Source organism: Oncorhynchus tshawytscha, linkage group LG07 (assembly GCF_018296145.1).
Source record: "Oncorhynchus tshawytscha isolate Ot180627B linkage group LG07, Otsh_v2.0, whole genome shotgun sequence".
In the NCBI taxonomy this organism is placed as follows: Eukaryota; Metazoa; Chordata; class Actinopteri; order Salmoniformes; family Salmonidae; genus Oncorhynchus; species Oncorhynchus tshawytscha.
Window position 1 is genome coordinate 62,873,861 of NC_056435.1, and position 27,489 is coordinate 62,901,349.

The window sequence follows — 27,489 nt, forward strand, 5'->3', positions numbered from 1 at the left end:
GATAGCTACACTCTTAGAAAAAAGGGCTCCATACAGAAGAACTGTTTTTGGTTCCAAGTTTAACTTTTTTTGTAGAACTCTTAGTGGAAAGGGTTCTACAAAGAACTCGAAAGGGTTTTACCTGGAACCAAAAAAGGGTTCTTTAAAGGGTTCACTTATGGGAACATCCAAATAACCCTTTTCGGATCTACATAGTGCCTTTTTTTAAATAGAGGTGTGTCTGTGGGGGGGGGGCTGTCCTAACTTCGGGGGGAAGCTAGTTCCACCATTGGGATGCTAGGACAGAGAGGAGTTCGGAATAGGCTGAGCGGGAGCTGGGGTGGGAGGTCTAAGACACCAGAGGTGGCAGAACGTTGGGGTGTAGGATTTGAGCAGAGCCTGAAGGTAGGGAGGGGCAGTTCTTATCCAGCATTCTGGATAAGTCACTTTGATGTTTGCAGAGAACGACCGGGTGTTGTCCAGGGTCACGTCAAGGTTCTTTGCAGTCTGGGAGGGGGACACAGTGGATTTGTCAACCGTTATGGAGAGGTCTTGGAGCAGGCAGGCCTTCCTCGGGAGGAAGAGCAGCTCCATCTTGTTGAGGTTGAGATTGAGGTGGTGGGCCAACATCCAATCCGAGATATCTGCCAGGTTGGCAATTTGAACATGGGCCCTGTAACATACATTAAAGTAGAGGTTTGAATAGCTCAAACAGAAAAGCCCACAAGCCCCATGTAGCAATATACAATAGTAGTTATTGCTTTCATATTTTAGAGGAAGGTACTAAAGAAGAGATGTGATAATTCACTGATTGAGGCAATGTGGTTGATATCTATCAGGGTTTCAAAGAGTAAAGCATTCTATATTTGTGTTCATTACATAACACTGTTTTTAACATAAATATAGAAATATCTTATCAATAAAAGCTTTGCATGTTGTATGTAGCCATGCCATCTACTCGGCTACAATGCATAGTAGAATAGAATATTCCATGAGTAGCTATCCCCATAGTGGAACACCTTAGCAATTCAAAATCAACAGAGACAAATATATCCTCACATGAAACACTCAGCGTCGTGTAGCAAATGCAATTAGACACATGAACCAAGGCATTGTTGGGTTTACTTAGCAAAATGACTCACTTTCCCTTGAAAAGCATGTCTCTGGGCTTCTCTTGGTGGTGGGGAAGTTGAAAGGAAAGGAGGGCTCCTTTAAAGGGCATTTTAAACGTAGCTCCCGTGTGAAGCCTGAGAGAGAGAGTGCGATCTATCTAGAACTCCTCTCTCAGAACACAGTGCATTTTAAACGTAGCTCCCGTGTGAAGCCTGAGAGAGAGTGCGATCTATCTAGAACTCCTCTCTCAGAACACAGTGCATTTAGGGGGATGAAATGTACAGAGGTTTCTCCTTTTGAACAAGTGGTAATGACTGCTGGCATACAGGGGCTGAGAGGTCACTTCCCACTACAGAGTAGTGTAGCCTACACTAGCCAACAGTGGTACTGCTGAATCTGTACTGAGTGTCTTAGACACTAGCCAACAGTGGTACTGCTGAATCTGTACTGAGTGTCTTAGACACTAGCCAACAGTGGTACTGCTGAATCTGTACTGAGTGTCTTAGACACTAGCCAACAGTGGTACTGCTGAATCTGTGCTGAGTGTCTTAGACACTAGCCAACAGTGGTGCTGCTGAATCTGTACTGAGTGTCTTAGACACTAGCCAACAGTGGTACTGCTGAATCTGTACTGAGTGTCTTAGACACTAGCCAACAGTGGTACTGCTGAATCTGTACTGAGTGTCTTAGACACTAGCCAACAGTGGTACTGCTGAATCTGTACTGAGTGTCTTAGACACTAGCCAACAGTGGTGCTGCTGAATCTGTACTGAGTGTCCTAGACACTAGCCAACAGTGGTACTGCTGAATCTGTACTGAGTGTCCTAGACACTAGCCAACAGTGGTACTGCTGAATCTGTACTGAGTGTCCTAGACACTAGCCAACAGTGGTACTGCTGAATCTGTGCTGAGTGTCTTAGAGAAGCTCTACAGTATCTGCTAACCCCTGGCCTGGTGATGTTACAGCTTGTTTAATCTTATACATCTAGCCAGGTTTATATCCAGTTAACCAGAAGTAACACACACACACACACACACACACACACACACACACACACACACACACACACACACACACACACACACACGCACTTACTCATTCTAACACTTGAGAGTGTGCTCCCTAATATATTCACACACACATGTTTTCTCTCTCTTTTTACTGTGACTGTGCTTCTGCAGATACATCTGTTTGAGAAAAGACTCCCCAGGACCAGAATGTACATAAGATGATAAAACGTTTGCTTGCTCAGCCTTTCAAATCAAATCAAATCTAATGTATTTATAAAGCCCTTCTTACATCAGCTGATATCTCAAAGTGCTGTACAGAAACCCAGCCTAAAACCCCAAACAGCAAGCAATGCAGGTGTAGAAGCACGGTGGCTAGGAAAAACTCCCTAGACAGGCCAAAACCTAGGAAGAAAACTAGAGAGGAACCAGGTTATGTGGGGTGACCAGTCCTCTTCTGGCTGTGCCGGGTGGAGATTATAATAGAACATGGCCAAGATGTTCAAATGTTCATGAATTACCTTTGTTTTCTTGGTTGACAGAGAGGTTGTGTCATCATGAATAGAGAGTAGTCAGAGCAGGAGGGCACTGTACCCTCTCATCCTGTTATGTAACATCTCACATCAGAAAGAGTTCAAGTAGGGAGACCTTTCTGTCATCTTGATTTGACCCTCAGAGGATGCTCCATATAACCTCGCCTTCCATGACTAGTCTCCTCAGTACTCTATAGAGCATGGGGATTTAGCATAGCATGCTACCAGTGGTGTAAAGTACTTAAGTAAAAATATTTTAAAGTACTACTTAAGTCGTTTTTTGGGATATCTGTACTTTACTTTACTATTTACATTTTTGACAACTTTTACTTTTATTTTACTATATTCCTAAAGAAAATCATGTACTTTTTACTCCATACATTTTCCCTGACACCCAAAAGTACTTGTTACATTTCAAACTGTATTTGTATTTATTATGGATCCCCATAACTCTTCCTGGGGTCCAGCAAAATGAAGTCTGTTTGTACCATTTAAAAAACATTAAAATACATTCACATATTTCACAGAAATACAGTAGTAGTGGTGGAGTAGGGGCCTGAGGGCACGCTAAGCAAGACTGTGAATCTCACAAACATTGCCATAGACACATGCATACACACACACGATAACATACGTACTACACACGTACACATAGATTTTGTATTGTAGATATATGGTAGTGGTGGAGTAGGGGCCTGAGGGCAGTGAGCTTCACAGTCTTGTTTAGTGTGCCCTCAGGCCCCTACTCCACCACTACCATATATCTACAGTACAACATCTATGTGTACGTGTGTATAGTGCATTTGTTATCGTGTGTGTATACATGTGTCTGTGCATATGTTTGTGAGTTTCACAGTCTTGCTTAGCAGGACAGAAAATGGTCCAATTCACACACTTATCAAGAGCACATCCCTGGTCATCCCTAATGACTCTGATCTGGCAGACCCACAAAACACAAATGCTTCATTTGTAAATGATGTGTGTTGGAGTGTGCCACTGTCTATCCGTTAAAAAAAAAGATAAAAAAAGAAAAGGATTGTGGCGTCTTAATATAAAGGATTGTTATTATTTGTACTTTTACTTTTGAATCTTAAATATATTTTTTGTAATTACATTTGTAATTACAATTCATTTTGATACTTAAGTATATTTAAAACCAAATACTTTTAGACTTTTACTCAAGTGGTATTTCACTGTGACTTTCACTTTTACTTGAGTCATTTTCTATTGCAGTATCTTTACTTTTCTTCCAGTATGACTATTGGGGTGGCAGGTAGCCTAGTGGTTAGAGCGTTGGACTTCAAAACAAAGTTTATTTGTCACGTGCGCCGAATACAACAGGTGTAGACCTTACAGTGAAATGCTTACTTACATTTAACCAACTGTGCAAAACAGGTATTAGGTGAACAATAGGTAAGTAAAGAAATAAAACAACAGTAAAAAGACAGTGAATAATAACAGTAGCGAGGCTACATACAGTAGAGAGGCTACATACAGACACCGGTTAGTCGGGCTGATTGAGGTAGTATATACATGTAGATATGGTTAAAGTGACTATGCAGTAGCTTAAAACAGGGGTTGGCGGGTGGTGGGTGGCGGGTGGCGGGACACAATGCAGATAGCCCGGTTAGCCAATGTGTGGGGGCACTGATTGGTTGGGCCAATTGAGGTAGTATGTACATGAATGTATAGTTAAAGTGACTATGCATATATGATAAACAGAGAGTAGCAGCAGCATAAAAGATGGGTTGGGGGGGGCACACAATGCAAATAGCCATTTGATTACATGTTCAGGAATCTTATGGCTTGGGGGTAAAAACTGTTGAGAAGCCTTTTTGTCCTAGACTTGGCACTCCGGTACCGAAAGTTTGCAAGATCGAGTCACAAGGTAAAAATCGGTCGTTCTGCCCCTGAACAGGCAGTTAACCCACTGTTCCTAGGCCGTCATTGAAAATAAGAATTTGTTCTTAACTGACTTGCGTAGTTAAATAAAGGTGAAACATTTTTTTATTACTATTGGGTACTTTTTCTACCACTGCATACTACAGTTTCGCTAGGCTACACAGTATAGCTTAGCCTTCCATGACTAGTCTTCTCGGTACTCTATAGAGCATGGGGATTTAGCATAGCATGCTACAGTATCACTAGGCTACACAGTATAGCATAGCGTTCCATGACTGGTCTCCTCAGTACTCTATAGAGCATGGGGATTTAGCATAGCATGCTACAGTATTGCTAGGCTACACAGTATAGCATAGCATTCCATGACTGGTCTCCTCGGTATTCTATATCCAGTTATCCAGAAGACATGCACGCACGCACACACACACACACACACACACACACACACACACACACACAAGAGTGTGTGAGGATTTAGTGTAGCATGCTACAGTATCGCTAGGCTACACAGTATAGCATAGCCTTCCATGACTAGTCTACTCAGTACTTGTATAGAGCATGAGGATTTAGCGTAGCATGCTACAGTATCGCTAGCCTACACACTCACAAATACCAGAGCACAAAGGAGACAACACAGTAAACAGACTTCACGTATAAGGTGAAGGCTGAGCTAATTGAGGATTATTACTTAATACCAGTGGGTGGTGGCTTTCTCTGAGAGGATGAAACCCTCCCCAGCTTCTCTCTCTCTCTTATTTTTCTCTACTCTTTCTCTTCTCTCTGTCTCTTGTGCTCTCTTTCTCTAAACCGATCTCTTCTCTCTCTCTCTATTCATCCTCTCTCTCGATCTGTCTCTTTCTCTCTCTCTCTTGCTCTGTCTCTCTGGTTGATTTTCATCAGGCGATATTGCAATTGCAGAACTAAGTGGCTGTGACAACATTTGCAGATGCTCCAGCTGCCACAGCTTTATTGAGTTATTAAAGTAATCTACTGTGATTAAAAAATCACATTTTTCCTAAATCATTTGCGAGTTTACATCTTATTTTTATTAGCAGATTTAATTCCTGAAAATGAAACAAGGACTGATGATTCAATCTTCTCTGGCAATTGCCTTTCCTTAACAAATACGAATTACCCCAGGATGCTGGAATTACTGTACGGTTTAGCAGAAATGGAAATGATAGTTCGCAAAGGTGTTTTTAAAAATTGATTTAATTGAGCTTTTGCAGTAAAAGTATATCTGTTTTTCTGCCGTTTGGTCTATAGTAGGTTGGTTAGTGGTTCTATACAGCCTGCAATACAGCCTCAGGTAATCATATAGAAGGGAGATTATTATTCAGCCTTTCTTTTATTATATTACTAGTTGAGCAACAAATAGATGTGTACCTTAGTTTCATCTTTTGCAGAAACATGAAGGTTCAAAACAGAAAATAATCATTTTTCCTCCAACTGTTAGTGAAAATTGTGTCTTCATCTCTTTTGAATATTTTCCTTTTCCCCGGGGAAAACATTGTGTGTATCCTTGGGAAATTTTCGCAAATAAGAATGCACTCATTTACATAAAGCACAAGGCTCTTATTTCATTGGACATATTTGAGCTGTGTATACTATAAAACATGTGACACTGAAATTGCAGCATTTGGTTTGTGCATTTAGATAGTTGTTTTAGCTGATTTCCAAAAGGCATTCTCTCCCCCTCTCTGGCACATAATAGCCACCCTTTCATTGGCCACTTCTGCTTCGATCTTCATGAAAACCCCATAACTTACGCAAAAGGCATAACAAATAAATCAAATAAATGACCACAAAAAAACATTCAACACAAAGCCACACAACGTATCACCAGTGGTGTAAAGTACTTAAGTAAAAATACTTAAACATTCTACTTAAGAAGTTTTTTGGGGGTATCTGTACTTTACTATTTCTATTTTTGACTACTTTTACTTTTACTTCACTACATTCCATAAGAAAATATTGTACTTACATTTTCCTTGACACCCAAAAGTACTCCTTACATTTTGAATGCTTAGCAGGACAGGACAATTGTCAAATTCACACATTTTATCAACCGAACATCCCTGTCATCATACTGCCTCTGATCTGGCGGACTCACGAAACACACATGACTTGTTTGTAAATTATGTCTGAGGGTTTGGAGTGTGCCCCTGGTTTGCTTAATAGAAGGAATTTGAATAAGTATATTTTAAACGACAGTAGGATTTTACTGGATGACTTTTACTTTTACTTGAGTCATTTTCTATTAAGGTATCTTTACTTTTGCTCAAGTATGACAGTTGGGTACTTATTCCACCACGGCTTATCACTCAATCTCCTTTCCACATTTCTGCTGTGCAATCCTTTCAGGGTACCACAGTACTAGAACCACCACAGCCCTGACATCTCAGCAGCAAATTAAAATACAGTTTGAGAGAGAGAGAGAGAGAGAGGATCAGTTCTTTCTTGGTCGGCATAGGTTAGGGTTAGGGTTAAGGCTAGGGCTAGGGTACGGTTAGAGTTAGAGTTAGGGTTAGGGTGCAGTTAGGGTTTAGGGTTAGGGTACGGTTAGGGTTGAGGTTAGGGTTAGGGTAATGTTAGGGTACAGTTAGGGTTAGGTTTAGGGTACGGTTAAGGTTATGGTTAATGTTAGGGTTAGGGTACGGTTAGGGTACGATTAAGGTTAGGGTTAGGGTACGGTTAGGGTTAGGGTACGGTTAGGTACTCTGTGGGTTGGCATAGGTAAGGGTTAGGGTTAGGCTTAGGATACGGTTAGGTTCTCTGTGGGTCAGCATAGGTAAAGGTTAGGGTTAGGGTAAGGCTTAAGGTTAGGGTACGGTTAGGTTCTCTGTGGGTCAGCATAGGTAAGGGTTAGGGTTAGGGTTAAGGTTAGGCTTAGGGTTAGGATACGGGTTAGGTTCTCTATTGGTCAGCATAGGTAAAGGTTAGGGTTAGGCTTAAGGTTAGGGTACGGTTAGGTTCTCTGTTGGTCAGCATAGGTAAAGGTTAGGGTTAGGGTTAGGCTTAAGGTTAGGGTACAGTTAGGTTCTCTGTGGGTCGGCATAGGTAAGAATGTGTCTGGGTCTCTCTGTCAGATGTATTTTTCTTTCTATGGAATCGATTCAGTCTTACTCTAGTGCCCCAGGCCCTCCAGATGTCCTAGACATAACAGAGCCTTGTCAGCTCAGTGCCTGTGCCCTTAATGGGTCACTCAGTACAATATCACGCTGCCCAGACAATGACCACATTGTTTGCCACATATTAAAACACACCAGCTGGTTCTCTCTCAAAGTCATGGCCAAATAAATACAAGATACACACACACACACACACACACACACACACACACACACACACACACACACACACACACACACACACACACACACACACACACACACACACACACACACACACACACACACACACACACACACACACACATACTGTACTGCACATGCATCAAGTCAATCATGAGTGTTTGTGTGCAGCCCTTTATGCATGTATGTGCCTCACTCACTGACACACACACTCCAACATACCATTTATATATATTTCACTTTTTATAAAAACCTGAATTGTTTATTTGAAATGGGAGAGTCATTGCCACATGGTCCTTTTGACATACATATATGTTTCATTAAATTGCTCCGGTTTTGTAGGAGATATGTTTATTTGTCCAAAAGTATTGAATTGTCTTTTTCTTCAAGACATAAATTGAGGTATCTACTATAAGATGTATAATCACTGACACACAGGAGCAGAAAAGCACACACACACACACACACACACACACACACACACACACACACACACACACACACACACACACACACACACACACACACACACACACACACACACACACACACACACACACACACACACACAGCGCTCTATAGTAGAGAGGGAGGAGGATGAGAAGCAGTGGATTTATGGTTTGATTACAGCCTTTCCATTTCAGTGAAGCCAGACTGAAGGCTGCCTCTATTTGCCTTCCTCATGTGAACCCTTCTCAAATGGCTGCAGTCTCCAAGTCTCTAGTCTATTAAGATGAAGCACACACACACTCACACACACACACACTCACACACACCTACTCAAATATGCATAATTACCAACAAGATAATTTCACCATCTCAGTAGTGTCACTGTATGTCCATCAAACTGACCAGAGTACTGTTTATGCTCATCCACCACAGGAGAGTTAGGTAAACAAACTTTTATCTAACCCATCAATTTTAGTAATTTCTATTAGAAATAACCTTCATAGTTAGACAATGGACAATTTTATCAGTGCGCACATCCTCTAAGTCAGGGATCATGAATTAGATTCAGCCGCAGGCCGATTTTGTCTTGAGCGGATGGTCGGAGGGCGAGAACATGATTAGATATCACTGATTGTAAATTGACTCAAGAAGCTCAAACAGATATTGTATTTGACAAAAATAAAAACCATTTCAAACCTTGATTACATTGGTACACGATCACATATGTCCTCTCTATATTTAGTGGAAAAACTTGGGAATAGTTTCTTAAATTAAAATACGTTTGAGCTGATTTCCTTGTGATTTTACAGTGTTTTATGTCCGAAACCAAAAAAACTCTGGGGGGAGGAGCGCAAATAAAATCTGATGGGCCGGCAGTTGACGATCCCTGCTCTCAGTCCACGAGCATTCAAGCCTTTTCTGTAATGCATTGTAAGGTGCAAGTATCTTCAATTAATATGGCATTAGTGTTATGAATCAGTATTGATCAGATTTAAAACCATGTTCATGGATTTAGGTAGACCTCAACTTGACCATATCGTTGATATAATTTCTCAATTTTGCTTTGAATAAGAGACTTTTAATTTCTAAGGCCCAAGATTTCTCAAGGCCTTAGAAATGTCTTGAACGTCTCCTTTCTGTCATTCTGTCATTACGAAACGCCATTCAACCAGACAAAGACAAACTGAAACAGATTATTTTTGACAGCGTTTGAAGTTCAAAACGTATCTGCACCGGCAAAGGTCTCAAATGAACACCCAGAGAAACCAGACGCTAAGGGCAAAGAGACCTGCAGTGACACATTTAAATATGAACAGTTTGGTAAAAAAAAAAAAAGAAAATTATGATCTGTGAAAGGGGGAGCCATTTGAACGTAACGCCAAAGAGAAATGTCAAAGTGAGAATGGCAGGAAATGTGCGAGTGACAAGGAAAAAGCTGCCCTTGGTATTCTAGAGCTCCAAGCGAGGTAAAAATAGGGCATTGGGCAAGAAGGCAGGAAACTAGTGGACAGTGGCCTCTAGTAGAAATGTCTTCTGAGGACCGGAGATAAGCGACTTAACTCCCTCTTGTCTGAAACGTTTCACCGTTAACATCTCGACATGACCAGATATCTCACATGTAGGGATACAGTAAGAAGACATGGGAAACGGCATCAATGATTAGCATGTTGAATGTATAGGAAGCCAGCAGGTTGTGTCTTGTTGCAGAGCAGTTGTATGAAAGGTTATAGTTTCATTCAATTAGGTCAGGATTTGTGATGTAAACCACCTCATATGTTATGGAATATTCATATAGAAATGTACGGTGTAGAACAATCATGCCTATCTGACATGTAGGAATCAGGTTTGGGGTTGTACTCTATGTATGGACTGCTGATCTAGGATCAGATTGTCCATGTATTCATGTTCATTGTGGTCTAAAAGGCAAACCTGATCCTAAATCACCACTTTTACTCTAAGTCACTTGATATATATACGGTCCCATAATATTTATGTTCGCTACGTTCCACAACATTGTCCCACTGAACATGGCCCTGGTCTATGGATACTGTATATACTGTATACTGTCTGCAGAGCAACTTCTCTCTTGACATTGAGGTAATGAGTGTGGATGGAAAGCACCGCAGTAGAGGGGTGATGGGCAGTGTGGTTCTCCAGGTTGAAATAATGGAAGTCAGACAATAAACACAGGGCTTATCAGAGCTGGCGCAGAGCTTTCAATCCGATAGGGGCCATATTACAGAGGCCGTGACAAAAATGTGACCCCTTTCCAAATGACTTTGTCCACTCAGTTACTGAAAACAATGGACGTGATAGGAATGATGCTGGAGCTATCTGAAAATGTTTTGTCGCCCCGACATTAGCTTCTCTCACATCCATTAAGTATCCCTTTACCGACTTAACCATAAACAACTGTCTCCAATTGTAAGATATTGACATAGGTCTGATGTTACAGTATTATTACGTGATATTTTTTTTTAAGTGCAATTGAATTGGAGCATGTTTTGTGGTCTAACAGAAAATACAAAACAACACTGATATCAAACACACTAGAAAACAGCAAGTAAATTCAACATAGTCCCTTGTAATAGCTTGCAGTTTTTGGGCTGGTTTCCCAGATCCAGATTCAGCCTAATTCTGGACTAAAAAGCACTTTCAATTAAGACTCTCCATTGATTATTCTCTTAAATCAAGGACTCGGCTTAATCTGGATTCTGGAAACCGGCACTACAAATCCAACCTGCTCCTCCTCCTAGTCATCCCAATCACAGGATGTGACCTCACACTTTTACCCACAATCCCCCTGGACGGCATCGGTGAGCAAAAAAAACAACCATACCAGCGGTGGCCAACCTTGCTCCACTGATCCCGTGAGCAGACTTCTATTCTAGCCCAGCAATAGTACACTTGATTATCAGCTCGTAAGTTGAATCGGGTGTGTTATTGCTAGGCTGAAACAGAACACTGCACAGTCAACAGACCTACAGCATGGTTGTCCTGCTGCAATTCTATTAGGTTTATACATTGTGTGTGATGTTTAACTATATTTTTGTATACAACATTTGCTAACATATGTAGGCCTACACATATAACCCATGGCATATAAGATATACCCTTAGTCTCTTGGGACGTTCATTGGGACCTCTCTCTTCATCTGCCAACAGGCTTTCACAGCATTCCATATCTGAGGACATAAAATACTCAAATTAGACAGTACTAGATATTATTTTGCTAATATTTCTCTGTCCTCAAAGTTTTCCCCTCTAGTTTTCCCCTCTCGAACCTGAGAATTTTTTCACAATGTCCTCCCAGGAAATGACCTGCCCTAACCAGTAGCTATTCTAAGGAGCTGTTTGTGCAGATCTGGCACCCATGCACCATCGGCTGCCTAGGCTATCCAGTAGCCTACACTCTCTCTTTACTGACAGTAGTAGCTGCAATTTCACCCTCTTCCATCTCTGTTATTCACTCATTTCGAAACAATATTTTTTAATCTATAATGATTACATCAATATAGCAATATAACAGGAAGTTAGCTAGCTAGCTGATTACATTTAATTCACTTAGCTAAACAGTGTGTAAAGTTCGCTAGCTCAGTTGAGTTAGCCTACAAAGTGGCCTACTGTAGCCAGCTAGCTCATAATACATTGTTGTTTAACTTTTAAAAAATCTATTTACTAACTTGAATATGTTCTCTCATTGCCTTGATTTTTTGGGTCCTTACAAAAACAAAATAATGCACAATCTAGCAAAGAGCAGCTAGTGTGGTTGTGTGTATGTACTGACTGATGTGGAACTGATAGTTGCACACACATTACATGTTCATGGTTTTAAATGTATTTCAATTGTAAGGTCTTTTTTTGGTCTGTAATGTCTTTTTCATTATGTGTTGGACCCCAGGAAGACTAGCTGTTGCCATTGGCGTCAGCTAATTGGGATCCTAATAAATCAAATCAAATCGACAAATGGAGACAAGGAAAAAAGTGTGTTTGTCACCTGAGTGGTTTATAACGTGTTGTGACATTTGACTTTACCAGCGTAATCCACTTTTAATATGAATAAATATAAATGGCAAACTGTCGGCCACACTTGAAAAGTAGAACAACTACCCAGAAGGAATACAGTGAAACACAGAACACACAGCACCCCTTCTACAGGGGTGTGGGGGGAGGGTTCTTCAAATATAACATCCAATCAAAATAAACATCCAATTAAATATAACATCCAATCACCCAGAGGACCCTTCAAAACGTTTTTGCAATACAAAATTCTCAAGAAGTCTAAGGGAGGCATGACTACGATGTGATTTTTGATATATCGTAGACAATAGACCAGCTCTGTCATAAGTTTCGCTGCTGCGTCGCCCTTACTGTCACTGTATAGATGTAGGATCTTAATTGGATCACTCCTTTGTTGCTGAGATTTTTCCTGCATAGCAGGTAATGCAAATTTGTAATTTGTTAGAGGTTTAAAAAAGCTTCTTAAAGTTTGTAATTTCGACTTTAAAATGTTAGACTTGATTTGCCCTAATGAAAAATGTGTCAACCCCTACAATAAATGTCCATTCATTATAATCCACAGAATAATTCAAATTTCATGTTCCTACAGTATTATTTACCTACTGTAGCAAAATGGCTTAAATTAAGATCCTACATCTGTATTCTCAAGTGAAGGAGATAAATGAAAAGATGTTAGGAGGGTTTTCCAGGCTGTGCCCGGTCTAATCTTGCCTGTGGTATGCCATTACGGGGCTAATAACAGCTGTCCACAGGCTGCCGAGGACACAGGCAGGCCCTGCTAACAGGCCCTGACAGGTCTCATTAGAGTGCTGGCACTGCGCAGTCAAACTCTAATTCACTCCCTTACTTCAGGCGGAGAAGACTTGTGGCGTTGTTCCCTTTCCCTCCAATGTCGCCAATGTCTTTATTTTAGATTTTCGTGTTCTCTCTTTTTCTTATTTGTTCCCCCGTCTCTCGTGGTTCTCTCCTCTCTGTCTCTGTTTCAATGTCTCTTTTTCATACTCTTGTTCTCTCTCAATTTCTTGTATTATTTTCTATCTTAATTTTTCCCCTCCTTTTTTATTATTCCCATCTCTCTTTTTATCTCTCCCTCTCTCATTGCTCTCCTCTCTGCCCTGAATGGAATCTGGTGGCATGGAACTGGTTCACCACTGACCTCTGTGCCCTTATTCACACACAGGAGTATAGTTGTTTACCTCGTCAAGGGGGGGATGGGTGCATATACACTGACAGTACCCGACATTTTGAAAACCTTCCTAAGATTGAGTTGCAATCCCCCCTTTTGCTCTCAGAACAGCCTCAATTTGTCGGGGTATGGACTCTACAAGGTGTCGAAAGATTTCCATGCTGGCCCATATTGACTTCAATGCTTCCCACAGTTGTGAAACATTGGCTGGTGGACCATTCTTGAAACACACGGGAAACTGTTGAGCGTGAAAAACCCAGCATCGTTGCAGTTCTCGACACACTCAAACCGGCGCGCCTGGCACCTACTACCATACCCAATTCAAAGGCACTTAAAGTAAATATTTTGTCTTGCACATTCACCCTCTGAATGGCACACATACACAATCCATCTCTCAATTGTCCCAAGCCTTAAAAATCCTTCCTTAAGCTGTCTCCTCCCCTTCATCTACACTGGTTGAAATGGATTTAACAAGTGACATCAATAAGGGATCATAGCTTTCACCTGGATTCACCTGGTCAGTCTATGTCTGGAAAGAGCAGGTGTTCTTAATGTTTTGTACAGTCAGTCTATGTCTGGAAAGAGCATGTTCCTAATTATTGTACAGTCATGGTATGTCTGGAAAGAGCAGGTGTTCCTAATGATTTGTACAGTCACTCTATGTTCATACATAACTGATATTTCTCATTCCAAATCTAAAATAGAGTTAATGTGGGTGGGTTTATAGGTTTAGTCAAATCTGTTGCTCATGTTTGCTTGGTGCAACATCCTTGTCTACATCCTTAAGGGTATAGTAGTAAAATGGAAGACGTTTGTTGATAAATATTGACAAGAAGAAGAAAGGGCCCTTGTTCTCACGGACTGATATCAATGACATCAACGCAATTATTGAAATATACCTCTGTGCGCTTTACGAAATGCATATTTACGATGGTATTTTCTCAATGCAACACACTACTGTATAGTGTACTTTCAGCCATGCCAACGAAGTTAGCGGCAGCTCCGAAAGTGAACCTTATCTTATCAGTAGTTAAAGTTATGGTATTTTTCTCACGAGCTACAGTTCATAATATGTACTGTACCTTTATATTATAAATGATATCACATGATCTGACCCTTGAGAAAAAATATATATTTTCATGCCAGATTTTCTTTTAAAAACCCAGTGGCGTTACAAGCTCATTCATTGGCTATTGCGGCCATTCGGGTTTTCCTTTTATAGGCAAAGTCATGCAGCAAAGCCCCGGGCACAGCTGCAGGGTATTGTTACCTGTAACGTAAGCTGTCACAAGTTATATTATTCACACAGACGTGAACGTCCACAGATTTGGAATTAATGTAACACATGTGTGTCTCAGCATAACATTCTTCCCAGATTAGCCAGACTGTTTTATGGAGAAACTCTTGTCACACACGCGCATGCATACGTAAGTACACACACACACACACACTTAGATCCATGTATACATACTTACAAAGGCATACAGTACATACACATATACTGTACACACACAACACACACACATACTCACAGACACACACTCACAGACACACACACACTCACACTCACAAACACACACACACACAGTCTTGTACAGCTAACCTTGTGGGGGGACACAATTCATTCCCATTCAAAATCCTATTTTCCCTAACCCGTAACCCCTAACACTCAACCTAACCCTAACCTGTACTCTTACCCTTACCCTAACCCTAACCCTAACCCTAACCTGTACTCTTACCCTTACCCTAACCTTAACCCTAACCCTAACCTGTACTCTTACCCTTACCCTAACCTTAACCCTAACCCTAACCTGTACTCTTACCCTAACCCTAACCTTAACCCTAACCCTAACCCTAACCTGTACTCTTACCCTAACCCTAACCTTAACCCTAACCCTAACCTGTACTCTTACCCTTACCCTAACCTTAACCCTAACCCTAACCTGTACTCTTACCCTTACCCTAACCCTAACCCTAACCTGTACTCTTACCCTTACCCTAACCTTAACCCTAACCCTAATCTTAACCTTAACCCTAACCTTAACCCTAACCTGTACTCTTACCCTTACATTAACCCTAACCCTAACCTTAACCCTAACCTGTACTCTTACCCTTACCCTAACCTTAACCCTAACCCTAACCTTAACCCTAACCCTAACCCTACCCTGTACTCTTACCCTTACCCTAACCTTAACCCTTACCCTAACCTTAACCCTAACCTGTACTCTTACCCTTACCCTAACCTTAACCCTAACCCTAACCTTAACCCTAACCCTAACCTGTACTCTTACCCTAACCCTAACCTTAACCCTAACCTTAACCCTAACCCTAACCTGTACTCTTACCCTTACCCTAACCTTAACCCTAACCTTAACCCTAACCCTAACCTGTACTCTTACCCTTACCCTAACCCTAACCTTAACCCTAACCCTAACCTGTACTCTTACCCTTACCCTAACCTTAACCCTAACCCTAATCTTAACCTTAACCCTAACCCTAACCTTAACCCTAACCTGTACTCTTACCCTTACATTAACCCTAACCCTAACCTTAACCCTAACCTGTACTCTTACCCTTACCCTAACCTTAACCCTAACCCTAACCTTAACCCTAACCCTAACCCTAACCTTAACCCTAACCCTAACCTGTACTCTTACCCTTACCCTAACCTTAACCCTAACCCTAACCTGTACTCTTACCCTTACCCTAACCTTAACCCTTACCCTAACCTTAACCCTAACCTGTACTCTTACCCTTACCCTAACCTTAACCCTAACCCTAACCTTAACCCTAACCCTAACCTGTACTCTTACCCTTACCCTAACCTTAACCCTAACCCTAACCTTAACCCTAACCTTAACCCTAACCCTAACCTTAACCCTAACCCTAACCTTAACCCTAACCCTAACCCTAACCTGTACTCTTACCCTTACCCTAACCTTAACCCTAACCCTAACCTTAACCCTAACCTGTACTCTTACCCTTACCCTAACCTTAACCCTAACCTTAACCCTAACCCTAACCTGTACTCTTACCCTTACCCTAACCTTAACCCTAACCTTAACCCAAAAACTAAACCTAACCCTAACCTGTACTCTTACCCTTAACCTTAACCCTAACCCTAACCCTAACCTTAACCCCCTAACCCTAACCCTAACCCTAAAAACCTAAAACCTGTAACCCCCTAACCTTAACCCAAAAACTAAACCTTAACCCTTCCTAAACCTAAAACTAACCCTAGCTCCTAACCTTAACCCTAACCCTAACCTTAACCCAAAAACTAAACCTTAACCCTAACCTGTACTCATTACCCTTACCCTAACCTTAACCCTAACCCTAACCTATAACCCTAACCAACCTGTACTCTTACAGAACCTTACCCTAACTAGGGTTAACTTGCTCAAAACTAAACCTTAACCCTACCGTAGCAGCTCGGGATTCAAACCTAAAACTTTCAGTTACTAGGTTACTGGGTTAATCAGTTTTACAGGTGCCCAACCAATTGTGCTATAATGTGTTTTTTTTTCTCACATTATTTGTGACTTATTTTGTACATAATGTTTCTGCAACCGTATCTTACGGCAGAAAAGAGCTTCTGGATATCAGGACAGCGATCACTCACCTCGGATTCGACAATGATATTTTTCTTCAACAAGCAGGACGCACAGGATGTACTTCAGACACCCGACAAGGCCGAAATCCCCGTCATTAGCAAGAAAAAGAGACACAGGTACAGAGGACACAGGGCGGGGTGCCGCGTAAACATCCTCCGACGGCTACTGGGAAATCTGCCCTTACCATCAATGTCACTTGCCAACGTACAATCAGTGGACAATAAATTAGACGAGGTACGTTCACGAATATCCTACCAACGGGACATCAGAAACTGTAACATCTTATGTTTAACCGAATCGTGGCTGAATGATGACAGGGATATTCAGCTTGCGGGATATACACTGCACTGGTAAGATAGAACAGCATAATCCGGAAAGACGAGGGGAGCAGTCTGTGCATATTTGTAAACAACAGCTGGTGCACCAAATCTTAGGAAGTCTCTATATTTTGCTCGCCTGAAGAAGAGTATCTCATGATAAGCTGTAGACCACACTATTTGCCAAATGAGTTTTCATCTATATTTTTCATGGCTGTTTATTTACCACCACAGACGGATGCTGGCACTAAGATCGCACTCAGTCAGCTGTATAAGGAAATAAGCAAACAGGAAACCACTCACCCAGAGGCGGCGCTCCTAGTGGCCAGGGACTTCAATGCAGGGAAAGTTTAATCAGTTTTACCTCATTTTTATCAGCATGTTAAATGCTCAACCAGTGGGGAAAAAATCTAGATAATCTGTACTGCACACACAGAGACGCAAACAAAGCTCTCCCTCGCCCTCCATTTGCCAAATATGACCACAATTCTATCCTGCTTACAAGCAAAATTAAAGTAGGAAGCACCAGTGACTCTGTCTATAAAAAAGTGGTCAGATGCTAAGCTACAGGACTGTTATGCTAGCACAGACTGGAATATGTTCCGGGATTCTTCCGATGGCATTGAGGAGTACACCACATCAGTCACTGGCTTTATCAATAAGTGCAATGAGGACGTCCCCCCCACAGTGACTGTACGTACATACCCCAACCAGAAGCCATGGATTACAGGCAACATTCGCACTCAGCTAAAGGGTAGAGCCGCCGCTTTCAAGGTGAGGGACTCTAAACCGGAAGCTTATAAGAAATCCTGCTATGCCCTCCGACGAACCATCAAATAGGCAAGCGCCAATACAGGAGTAAGATTGAATTGTACTACACCGGCTCCGACGCTCGTCTTATGTGGCAGGGCCTGCAAATCATTACAAACTACAAAGGGAAGCACAACCGTGAGCTGCCCAGTGACACAAGCCTACCAGACGAGCTAAATTACTTCGATGCTCACTTTGAAGCAAGCAATACTGAGGCATGCATGAGAGCATCAGCTGTTCTGGATGACTGTGTGATCACTCTCTCCAAGGCCGATGTGAGTAAGACCTTAAAACAGGTCAACATTCACAAGGCCGTGAGGCCAGACGGATTACCAGGATGTGTGCTCCGGGCATGTGCTGACCATCTGGCAGGTGTCTTCACTGACATTTTCAACATGTCCCTGATTGAGTCTGTAATACCAACATGTTTGAAGCAGACCACCATAGTCCCTGTGCCCAAGAACACTGAGGTAACCTGCCTAAATGACTATGGACCCGTAGCACTCACGTCTGTAGCATGAAGTACTTTGAAAGGCTCGTAATGGCTCACATTATCACCATTATCCCAGAAACCCTAGACCCACAACGATTTGCATACCGCCCAAACAGATCCACAGATGATGCAATCTCTATTGCTCTCCACACTGCCCTTTCCTACCTGGACTAAAGGAACACCTACATGAGAATGCTATTCATTGACTACAGCTCAGCTTTCAACACCATAGTACCCTCAAAGCTAATCACTAAGTTAAGGATCCGATCTGATCACCGACAACAATGAGACAGCATATAGGGAGGAGGTCTAGTGCCAGAATAACAACCTCTCCTTCGACATGATCAAGACAAAGGAGATAATTGTGGACTACAGAAAAAGGAGGACCAAGTCCACCCCCATTCTCATCGTAGGGGCTGTAATGGAGCAGGTTGAGAGCTTCAAGTTCCTTGGTGTCCACATCATCAACAAACTAAAATGGTCCAAACACACCAAGACAGTCATGAAGAGGGCACGGCAAAGCCTATTTCACCTCAGGTGACTGAAAAGATTTGGCGTGGGTCCTCAGATCCTCCACCATTTCTACAGCTGCAACATCGAGAGCTTCTTGACTGGTTGCATCACTGCCTGGTATGACAACTGCTTGGCCTCCGACAGCAAGGCACTACAGAGGGTAGTGCGTACGGCCCTGTACATCACTGGGGCTAAGCTGCCTGCCATTCTGGACCTCTACACCAGGCGGTGTCAGAGGAAGGCCCTAACAATTGTCAAGGACCCCAGACACCCCAGTCATAGACTGTTCTCTCTGCTACCGCATGGCAAGCGATACCAGAGCGTCAAGTCTAGGACCAAAAGGTTTATCAACAGTTTTTACCCCCAAGCCATAAGACTCCTGAACAGGTAATCAAATGGCTACCCGGAATATTTGCATTGTGTCCCGCCCCCCAACCCCTCTTTTACGGTGCTGCTACTCTCTGTTTATCATCTATACATAGTCACTTTAACTATACCTACATGTTCATACTACCTCAAATTAGCAAGACTAACCCGTGCTTGTATATAGCCTTGCTATTGTTATAGCCTCGCTACTGTTATTTTCACTGTCTATTTACTGTTGTTTTACATATCTATTCTTCACCTAATACCTATTTTTGACTTAGAAATTGCACAGTTGGTTAGGGCCTGTAAGTAAGCATTTCACTGTAAGGTCTACACCTGTTGAATTTGGCGCACGTGACAAATTAACTTTGATTCTATTTCAGGCCCATTGCGTAAACAACATATCACTCTCATTTTTCAGCAAAAGTCTGCTTTCATGTTGATCTTATGAAAGCCTGAATCATTTCTTCTGCGGTTTCATACAGGCTGCATCCCAAATGGCACAGCCCTGGTTAAAAATAGTGCACTACAAAAGGAATAGGGTGCCATTTTGGAAGCAACCATACACAGTACACAGTCTCTCTCATCAGTCCCTGTCTGTACAGTATTCAGTTGAAACATTTTCACATGTGAAGTAGCTGTTTTCACATGTTGAGCTTAATCCTGCCGGTTATGAAAGCACACATGTAAACAATAATATTACATGTGAAATGAAGTATATGACAAATTGAAATGTAGGGTAACCACATGTGTCTGATTCATGTGAAACATCACACGTGTCCTAAAACCATGTGAATATATATTTTTTTACATATGACATTTTCCGGATGTGATTTGTCAATGCTTGTGTTCACACGTGTGTCTGAAAATCAAATGCCTTTTCACATGTTTTTTTAACAGGATTTTTTTGTGTATGTATTTTGATTGTTTTTGTTAGGCAGCCCTCCTGGCATTACACATCATGATATTACTAAGTACATCATGATATTGCTCCTTGGCTGAGCATGTAGTTGCCAGATTCTAACCCTGAGCATGTAGCTACCAGATTCTAACCCTGACCATGTAGCTGCCAGATTCTAACCCTGAGCATGTAGCTACTAAATTCTAACCCTGAGCATGTAGGTGCCACATTCTAATCCTAACCCTGAGCATGCCAGATTCTAACCCTGAGCATGTAGCTACCAGATTCTAACCCTGACCATGTAGCTGCCAGATTCTAACCCTGAGCATGTAGCTACTAAATTCTAACCCTGAGCATGTAGGTGCCACATTCTAATCCTAACCCTGAGCATGTATCTACCAGATTCTAATCCTAACCCTGAGCATGTAGCTACCAGATTCTAACCCTGAGCATGTAGCTGCCAGATTTGAACCCTAACCATGTAGCTGTCAGATTCTAACAATGAGCATGTAGCTACCAGATACTAACCCTGACCATGTAGCTGCCAGATTCTAATCCTGAACATGTAGCTGCCAAATTCTAATCCTGACCATGTAGCTGCCAGATTCTAACCCTGATTATGTAGCTGCCAGATTCTAACCCTGAGCATGTAGCTACCAGATTCTAACCATAACCATGTAGCTGCCAGATTCTAACTCTGAGCATGTAGCTGCCAGATTCTAACCCTGATTATGTAGCTGCCAGATTCTAACCCTGAGCATGTAGCTGCCAGATTCTAACCCTGACCATGTAGCTGTCGGATTCTAACCCTTACCATGTAGCTGCCAGTATCTAACCCTGACCATGTAGCTGCCAGACTCAAATCCTGATGATATAGCTGGCAGATTCTAACCCTGACCATGTAGCTGCCAGATTCTAACCCTGAGCATGTAGCTGCCAGATTCTAACCCTGAGCATGTACCTGCCAGATTCTAACCCTAACCATATAGCTGCTAGATTTTAACCCTAACCATGTAGCTGCCAGATTCTAACCCTGAGCATGTAGCTGCCAGATTCTACCCCTGACCATGTAGCCGCCCGATTCTAACCCTGACCATGTAGCTTCCAGAATCTAACCCTGACCATGTAGCTGCCAGATTCTAACCCTGAGCATGTAGCAGCCAGATTCTAACACTGACCATGTAGCTGTAGGATTCTATCCCTGAGCATGTAGCTGCGAGAATCTATCCCTGAGAATGTAGCTGCCAGATTATAACCCTAACCATGCAGCTGCCAGATTCTAATCCTGACCATGTAGCTGGCAGATTCTAACCCTAACCATGTAGCTGCCAGATTCTAACCCTGACAATGTAGCTTCCAGATTCTAATTCTAACCATGTAGCTGCTAGAATCTTACCCTTACTATGTAGCTGCCAGATTCTAACCCTGACCATGTAGCTGCCAGATTCTAACCCTGACCATGTAGCTGCCAGATTCTAACCCTGAGCACGTAGCTGCCAGATTCTAACCCTGACCATGTAGCTGCCAGATTCTCACCCTGACCATGTAGCTGCCAGATTCTAAACCTAACCATGTGGCTGACAGATTCTAACCCTGACCATGTAGCTGTAGGATTCTAACCCTGACCATGTAGCTGCCAGATTATAACCCTGACCATGTAGCTGCCAGATTCTAAACCTAACCATGTGGCTGACAGATTCTAACCCTGACCATGTAGCGGCCAGATTCTAACCCTGACCATGTAGCTGCCAGATTCTAACCCTGACCATGTAGCTGCCAGATTCTAACCCTGACCATGTAGCTGCCCGATTCTAACCCTGACCATGTAGCGGCCAGATTCTAATCCTGACCATGTACCTGCCAGATTCTAACATTGAGTATGTAGCTGCCAGATTCTAACCCTGACTATGTAGTTGCCAGATTCTAACCCTGACCATGTAGCTGCCAGATTCTAACCCTGACCATGTAGCTGCTAGATTCTAACCCTGACCATGTAGCTGACAGATTCTAACCCTGACCATGTATCTGCCAGATTCTAATCCTGACCATGTACCTGCCAGATTCTAACATTGAGTATGTAGCTGCCAGATTCTAACCCTGACCATGTAGCTGCCAGATTTTAACCCTGACCATGTAGCTGCCATATTCTAAGCTTGACCATGTAGCTGCCGGATTCTAACCCTGACCATGTAGCTGCCAGATTCTTCTGCAGTCTCACTAGGCCTGTAATTCTGCTATTTAAAGGTGATGTGGATCACTACCAATTGAATGCCTGCCAGGTACTACAGAACACTATGATTTAGACACAGATTTTCTGGTTTAGATGCCAGTTTCTCTTTTGAGGGAAGAATGTGCCTCAAGCAGTGAAACTTGTGGATTTCCAAGGATGGGTGGTCTCTCTTGACTCTGTCTCAATAAGAGTGAGATAGTGTAGTGTATGGGAATGGCTGCTCTAACACCAGATACATTCATGGTGAAAGTTGCTAATAACACACCATCAGGTTTTACAACCTTGTATGTCGACAGACTGTTTAACAACCTCAGGGACATGATCTGAATTTTTTTTTCATTTTCTATTTTTTACTTGTGACACTGAACATTCCACACCCAACCCACATGAAAGCCGCAGGTGATTTTGGAGGTGTGTGTGTGTGTGTGTGTGTGTGTGTGTGTGTGTGTGTGTGTGCCTGTATGTGTGTCCGTGTGTGTGTGTGCTTGTATGTGTGCATGTCAATCAAATGTAGGCATTCTATTAAAATGTTGAGTGAAATGAACACCCCTACTCAACCATTTTTCAGCTCCTCCTTCTCCATTGCTCTCCATTCCTCTCCATTCCTCTCCATTGCTCTCCATTCCTCTCCATTGCTCTCCATTCCTCTCCATTGCTCTCCATTCCTCTCCATTCCTCTCCATTGCTCTCCATTCCTCTCCATTCCTCTCCATTGCTCTCCATTCCTCTCCATTCCTCTCCATTGCTCTCCATTCCTCTCCATTGCTCTCCATTCCTCTCCATTCCTCTCCATTCCTCTCCATTGCTCTCCATTCCTCTCCATTGCTCTCCATTCCTCTCCATTCCTCTCCATTGCTCTCCATTCCTCTCCATTCCTCTCCATTCCTCTCCATTGCTCTCCATTCCTCTCCATTGCTCTCCATTCCTCTCCATTCCTCTCCATTGCTCTCCATTCCTCTCCATTCCTCTCCATTCCTCTCCATTCCTCTCCATTCCTCTCCATTCCTCTCCATTCCTCTCCATTCCTCTCCATTCCTCTCCATTCCTCTCCATTGCTCTCCATTCCTCTCCATTCTCTCCATTCCTCTCCATTCCTCTCCATTCCTCTCCATTGCTCTCCATTCCTCTCCATTCCTCTCCATTCCTCTCCATTGCTCTCCATTGCTCTCCATTGCTCTCCATTCCTCTCCATTCCTCTCCATTCCTCTCCATTCCTCTCCATTGCTCTCCATTCCTCCATTCTCCATTCCTCTCCATTCCTCTCCATTGCTCTCCATTCCTCTCCATTGCTCTCCATTCCTCTCCATTGCTCTCCATTCCTCTCCATTCCTCTCCATTGCTCTCCATTCCTCTCCATTCTCTCCTCTCCATTCTCTCCATTCCTCCATTCCTCTCCATTCCTCTCCATTCCTCTCCATTGCTCTCCATTCCTCTCCATTGCTCTCCATTCCTCTCCATTCCTCTCCATTCCTCTCCATTGCTCTCCATTCCTCTCCATTCCTCTCCATTCCTCTCCATTGCTCTCCATTGCTCTCCATTGCTCTCCATTCCTCTCCATTGCTCTCCATTCCTCTCCATTCCTCTCCATTGCTCTCCATTCCTCTCCATTCCTCTCCATTGCTCTCCATTCCTCTCCATTCCTCTCCATTCCTCTCCATTGCTCTCCATTCCTCTCCATTGCTCTCCATTCCTCTCCATTGCTCTCCATTCCTCTCCATTCCTCTCCATTGCTCTCCATTCCTCTCCATTCCTCTCCATTGCTCTCCATTCCTCTCCATTGCTCTCCATTCCTCTCCATTGCTCTCCATTCCTCTCCATTCCTCTCCATTGCTCTCCATTCCTCTCCATTGCTCTCCATTCCTCTCCATTCCTCTCCATTGCTCTCCATTCCTCTCCATTCCTCTCCATTGCTCTCCATTCCTCTCCATTGCTCTCCATTCCTCTCCATTCCTCTCCATTCCTCTCCATTCCTCTCCATTGCTCTCCATTGCTCTCCATTCCTCTCCATTGCTCTCCATTCCTCTCCATTCCTCTCCATTGCTCTCCATTCCTCTCCATTGCTCTCCATTCCTCTCCATTCCTCTCCATTGCTCTCCATTGCTCTCCATTCCTCTCCATTCCTCTCCATTGCTCTCCATTGCTCTCCATTCCTCTCCATTCCTCTCCATTGCTCTCCATTCCTCTCCATTCCTCTCCATTGCTCTCCATTCCTCTCCATTCCTCTCCATTGCTCTCCATTCCTCTCCATTCCTCTCCATTCCTCTCCATTGCTCTCCATTGCTCTCCATTCCTCTCCATTGCTCTCCATTCCTCTCCATTGCTCTCCATTCCTCTCCATTCCTCTCGCTTTGTAAACATGTCTCCTATAGTTTCACTTTTTGTTGATCTTTCAGTCAACAGTGAGGTGAATGTACAGTGTTGTACTACAGGAGACATCTGCTGTCCAGTCAATACAGGGTAAGAGATCAGTGCTCTATATAATGAGGGTTGTGAGCTGTGTCTGACTCTGACACTTGGGTAGTGTTCAGTAGGGAGGACATTTTTTGAAACGAGAAGGTACCATACCTGGACTTGACCAATAGGAACATCGTATTTTAATTTTCAGTAAAAAAATAAATAAATCCCAAAATGTTTTTTTTTTTAAACATTGTGAAACAGTTTGCAAGGGTGTGCCTTACTGAACATGGTGGCGTCAGCTGTAGCTATAGTCTACTGTGGTATAAAATGGTTTTGGCCTCGTAGTTGAATATGTAGAGATTAGGTGACTCCTATGCAATTGGTATGGTGTCTCCAAAATTCCACAGAAGTTGGAAAATGTTGTGATTGATCAGGGCGACTATATCCAGAGATAATATACAGTATTGATTAGGGTGACTATATCCAGAGATAATATACAGTATTGATTAGGGTGACTATATCCAGAGATAATATACAGTATTGATCAGGGTGACTATATCCAGAGATAATATACAGTATTGATTAGGGCGACTATATCCAGAGATAATATACAGTATTGATTAGGGCGACTATATCCAGAGATAATATCCAGTATTGATTAGGGTGATATACAGAGATAATATACAGTATTGATTAGGGTGACTATATCCAGAGATAATATACAGTTTTGATTAGGGTGACTATATCCAGAGATAATATACAGTATTGATTAGGGCGACTATATCCAGAGATAATATACAGTATTGATTAGGGTGACTATATCCAGAGATAATATACAGTATTGATTAGGGTGACTATATCCAGAGATAATATACAGTATTGATCAGGGTGACTATATCCAGAGATAATATACAGTATTGATTAGGGCGACTATATCCAGAGATAATATACAGTATTGATTAGGGCGACTATATCCAGAGATAATATACAGTATTGATTAGGGCGACTATATCCAGAGATAATATACAGTATTGATTAGGGCGACTATATCCAGAGATAATATACAGTATTGATCAGGGCGACTATATCCAGAGATAATATACAGTATTGATTAGGGCGACTATATCCAGAGATAATATACAGTATTGATTAGGGCGACTATATCCAGAGATAATATACAGTATTGATTAGGGTGACTATATCCAGAGATAATATACAGTATTGATTAGGAAGACTATATCCAGAGATAATATACAGTATTGATTAGGGTGACTATATCCAGAGATAATATACAGTATTGATTAGGAAGACTATATCCAGAGATAATATACAGTATTGATTAGGGTGACTATATCCAGAGATAATATACAGTATTGATTAGGGCGACTATATCCAGAGATAATATACAGTATTGATTAGGGTGACTATATCCAGAGATAATATACAGTATTGATTAGGGCGACTATATCCAGAGATAATATACAGTATTGATTAGGGTGCCACCAGTAATTGATCTTGGCACATCTCAGTCAACGCAGATGCCATAGAAGTATCATATTTGGAATACTATATAAATACACAACATTTCTACTCCTAAGGGAACGAGGGTTCCTGATGTTTGAGAGCTTTTCTTTGTGCTGCTCTCTGGCCGGCGAGCTGGTGCGCTTGCTCCACGGACCACGGAAGATATTCTTTAGTTATCTTCACTCAGACAGAATGGTCCTTGGGAGCACTTTGGCCCTGGCTGATTCATGAGAGGAAGTCTGAGGTACTGGGAGAGGAGCAGAGTTTCAACCCTTCCCTTTCCTTTTAAGGCAGTTCATTCAGAACAGAAAACCGTACTGCATCTCGTAAATACAAAATAAAAAAGATTGTTAAGAGCCCAAGAGAGTAGGCTACTATCAAACACAAAAGCAAAAGCTAACTAAAGGAACCAAATCAAACTAGATATTGCAAGGTGGATGTATAGCATCGGTCGCTGACTCCGTGTCTTTAGTGTGAATCTCAAAAAGCAATGTACTCAACCATATAGTCCTTTCTATCACTGTGCAAGTCGAGGCCAGAATCTTTCTATACTTGTTGTCAAGGCCGATAATATAGTTAACAATGACATACCACTCACATACTTCATAGCTCCATCTAAGTCACAGAAAGAGCAGTGTCTAACATGAAAGCTATAGATAATAGCATAAGTGATGGGTTTAGCCCTCTGTCTCTATGATACAGAAAGCAATGGAAGTTGCCTTTGTCATTTGCACTCAAATCCTCATTTTTGTACGATGCTGTCTTTCTACTGTCTTACTCTGAGAGCAAACTGCATACAGATGTAGGATCTTCATTTGAT

At 42.3% G+C, this 27,489-nt stretch overlaps 1 protein-coding gene across 4 annotated transcripts in view; it reads left to right on the forward strand.

Annotated features, from left to right (window-relative positions):
* LOC112255020 (TOX high mobility group box family member 2) overlaps nt 1-27,489 on the forward strand; it is a 216,266-nt gene that overhangs the window by 24,995 nt on the left and 163,782 nt on the right. The window contains exon 2 of one of the 4 annotated variants that reach the window (XM_042324811.1): nt 10,994-11,115. The exons of the other annotated variants lie outside the window; for them this stretch is intronic. The gene's annotated coding sequence lies outside the window, so the exon portion shown is untranslated. The remainder of the gene's footprint in view (nt 1-10,993; nt 11,116-27,489) is intronic. 4 annotated transcript variants of the gene reach the window in all.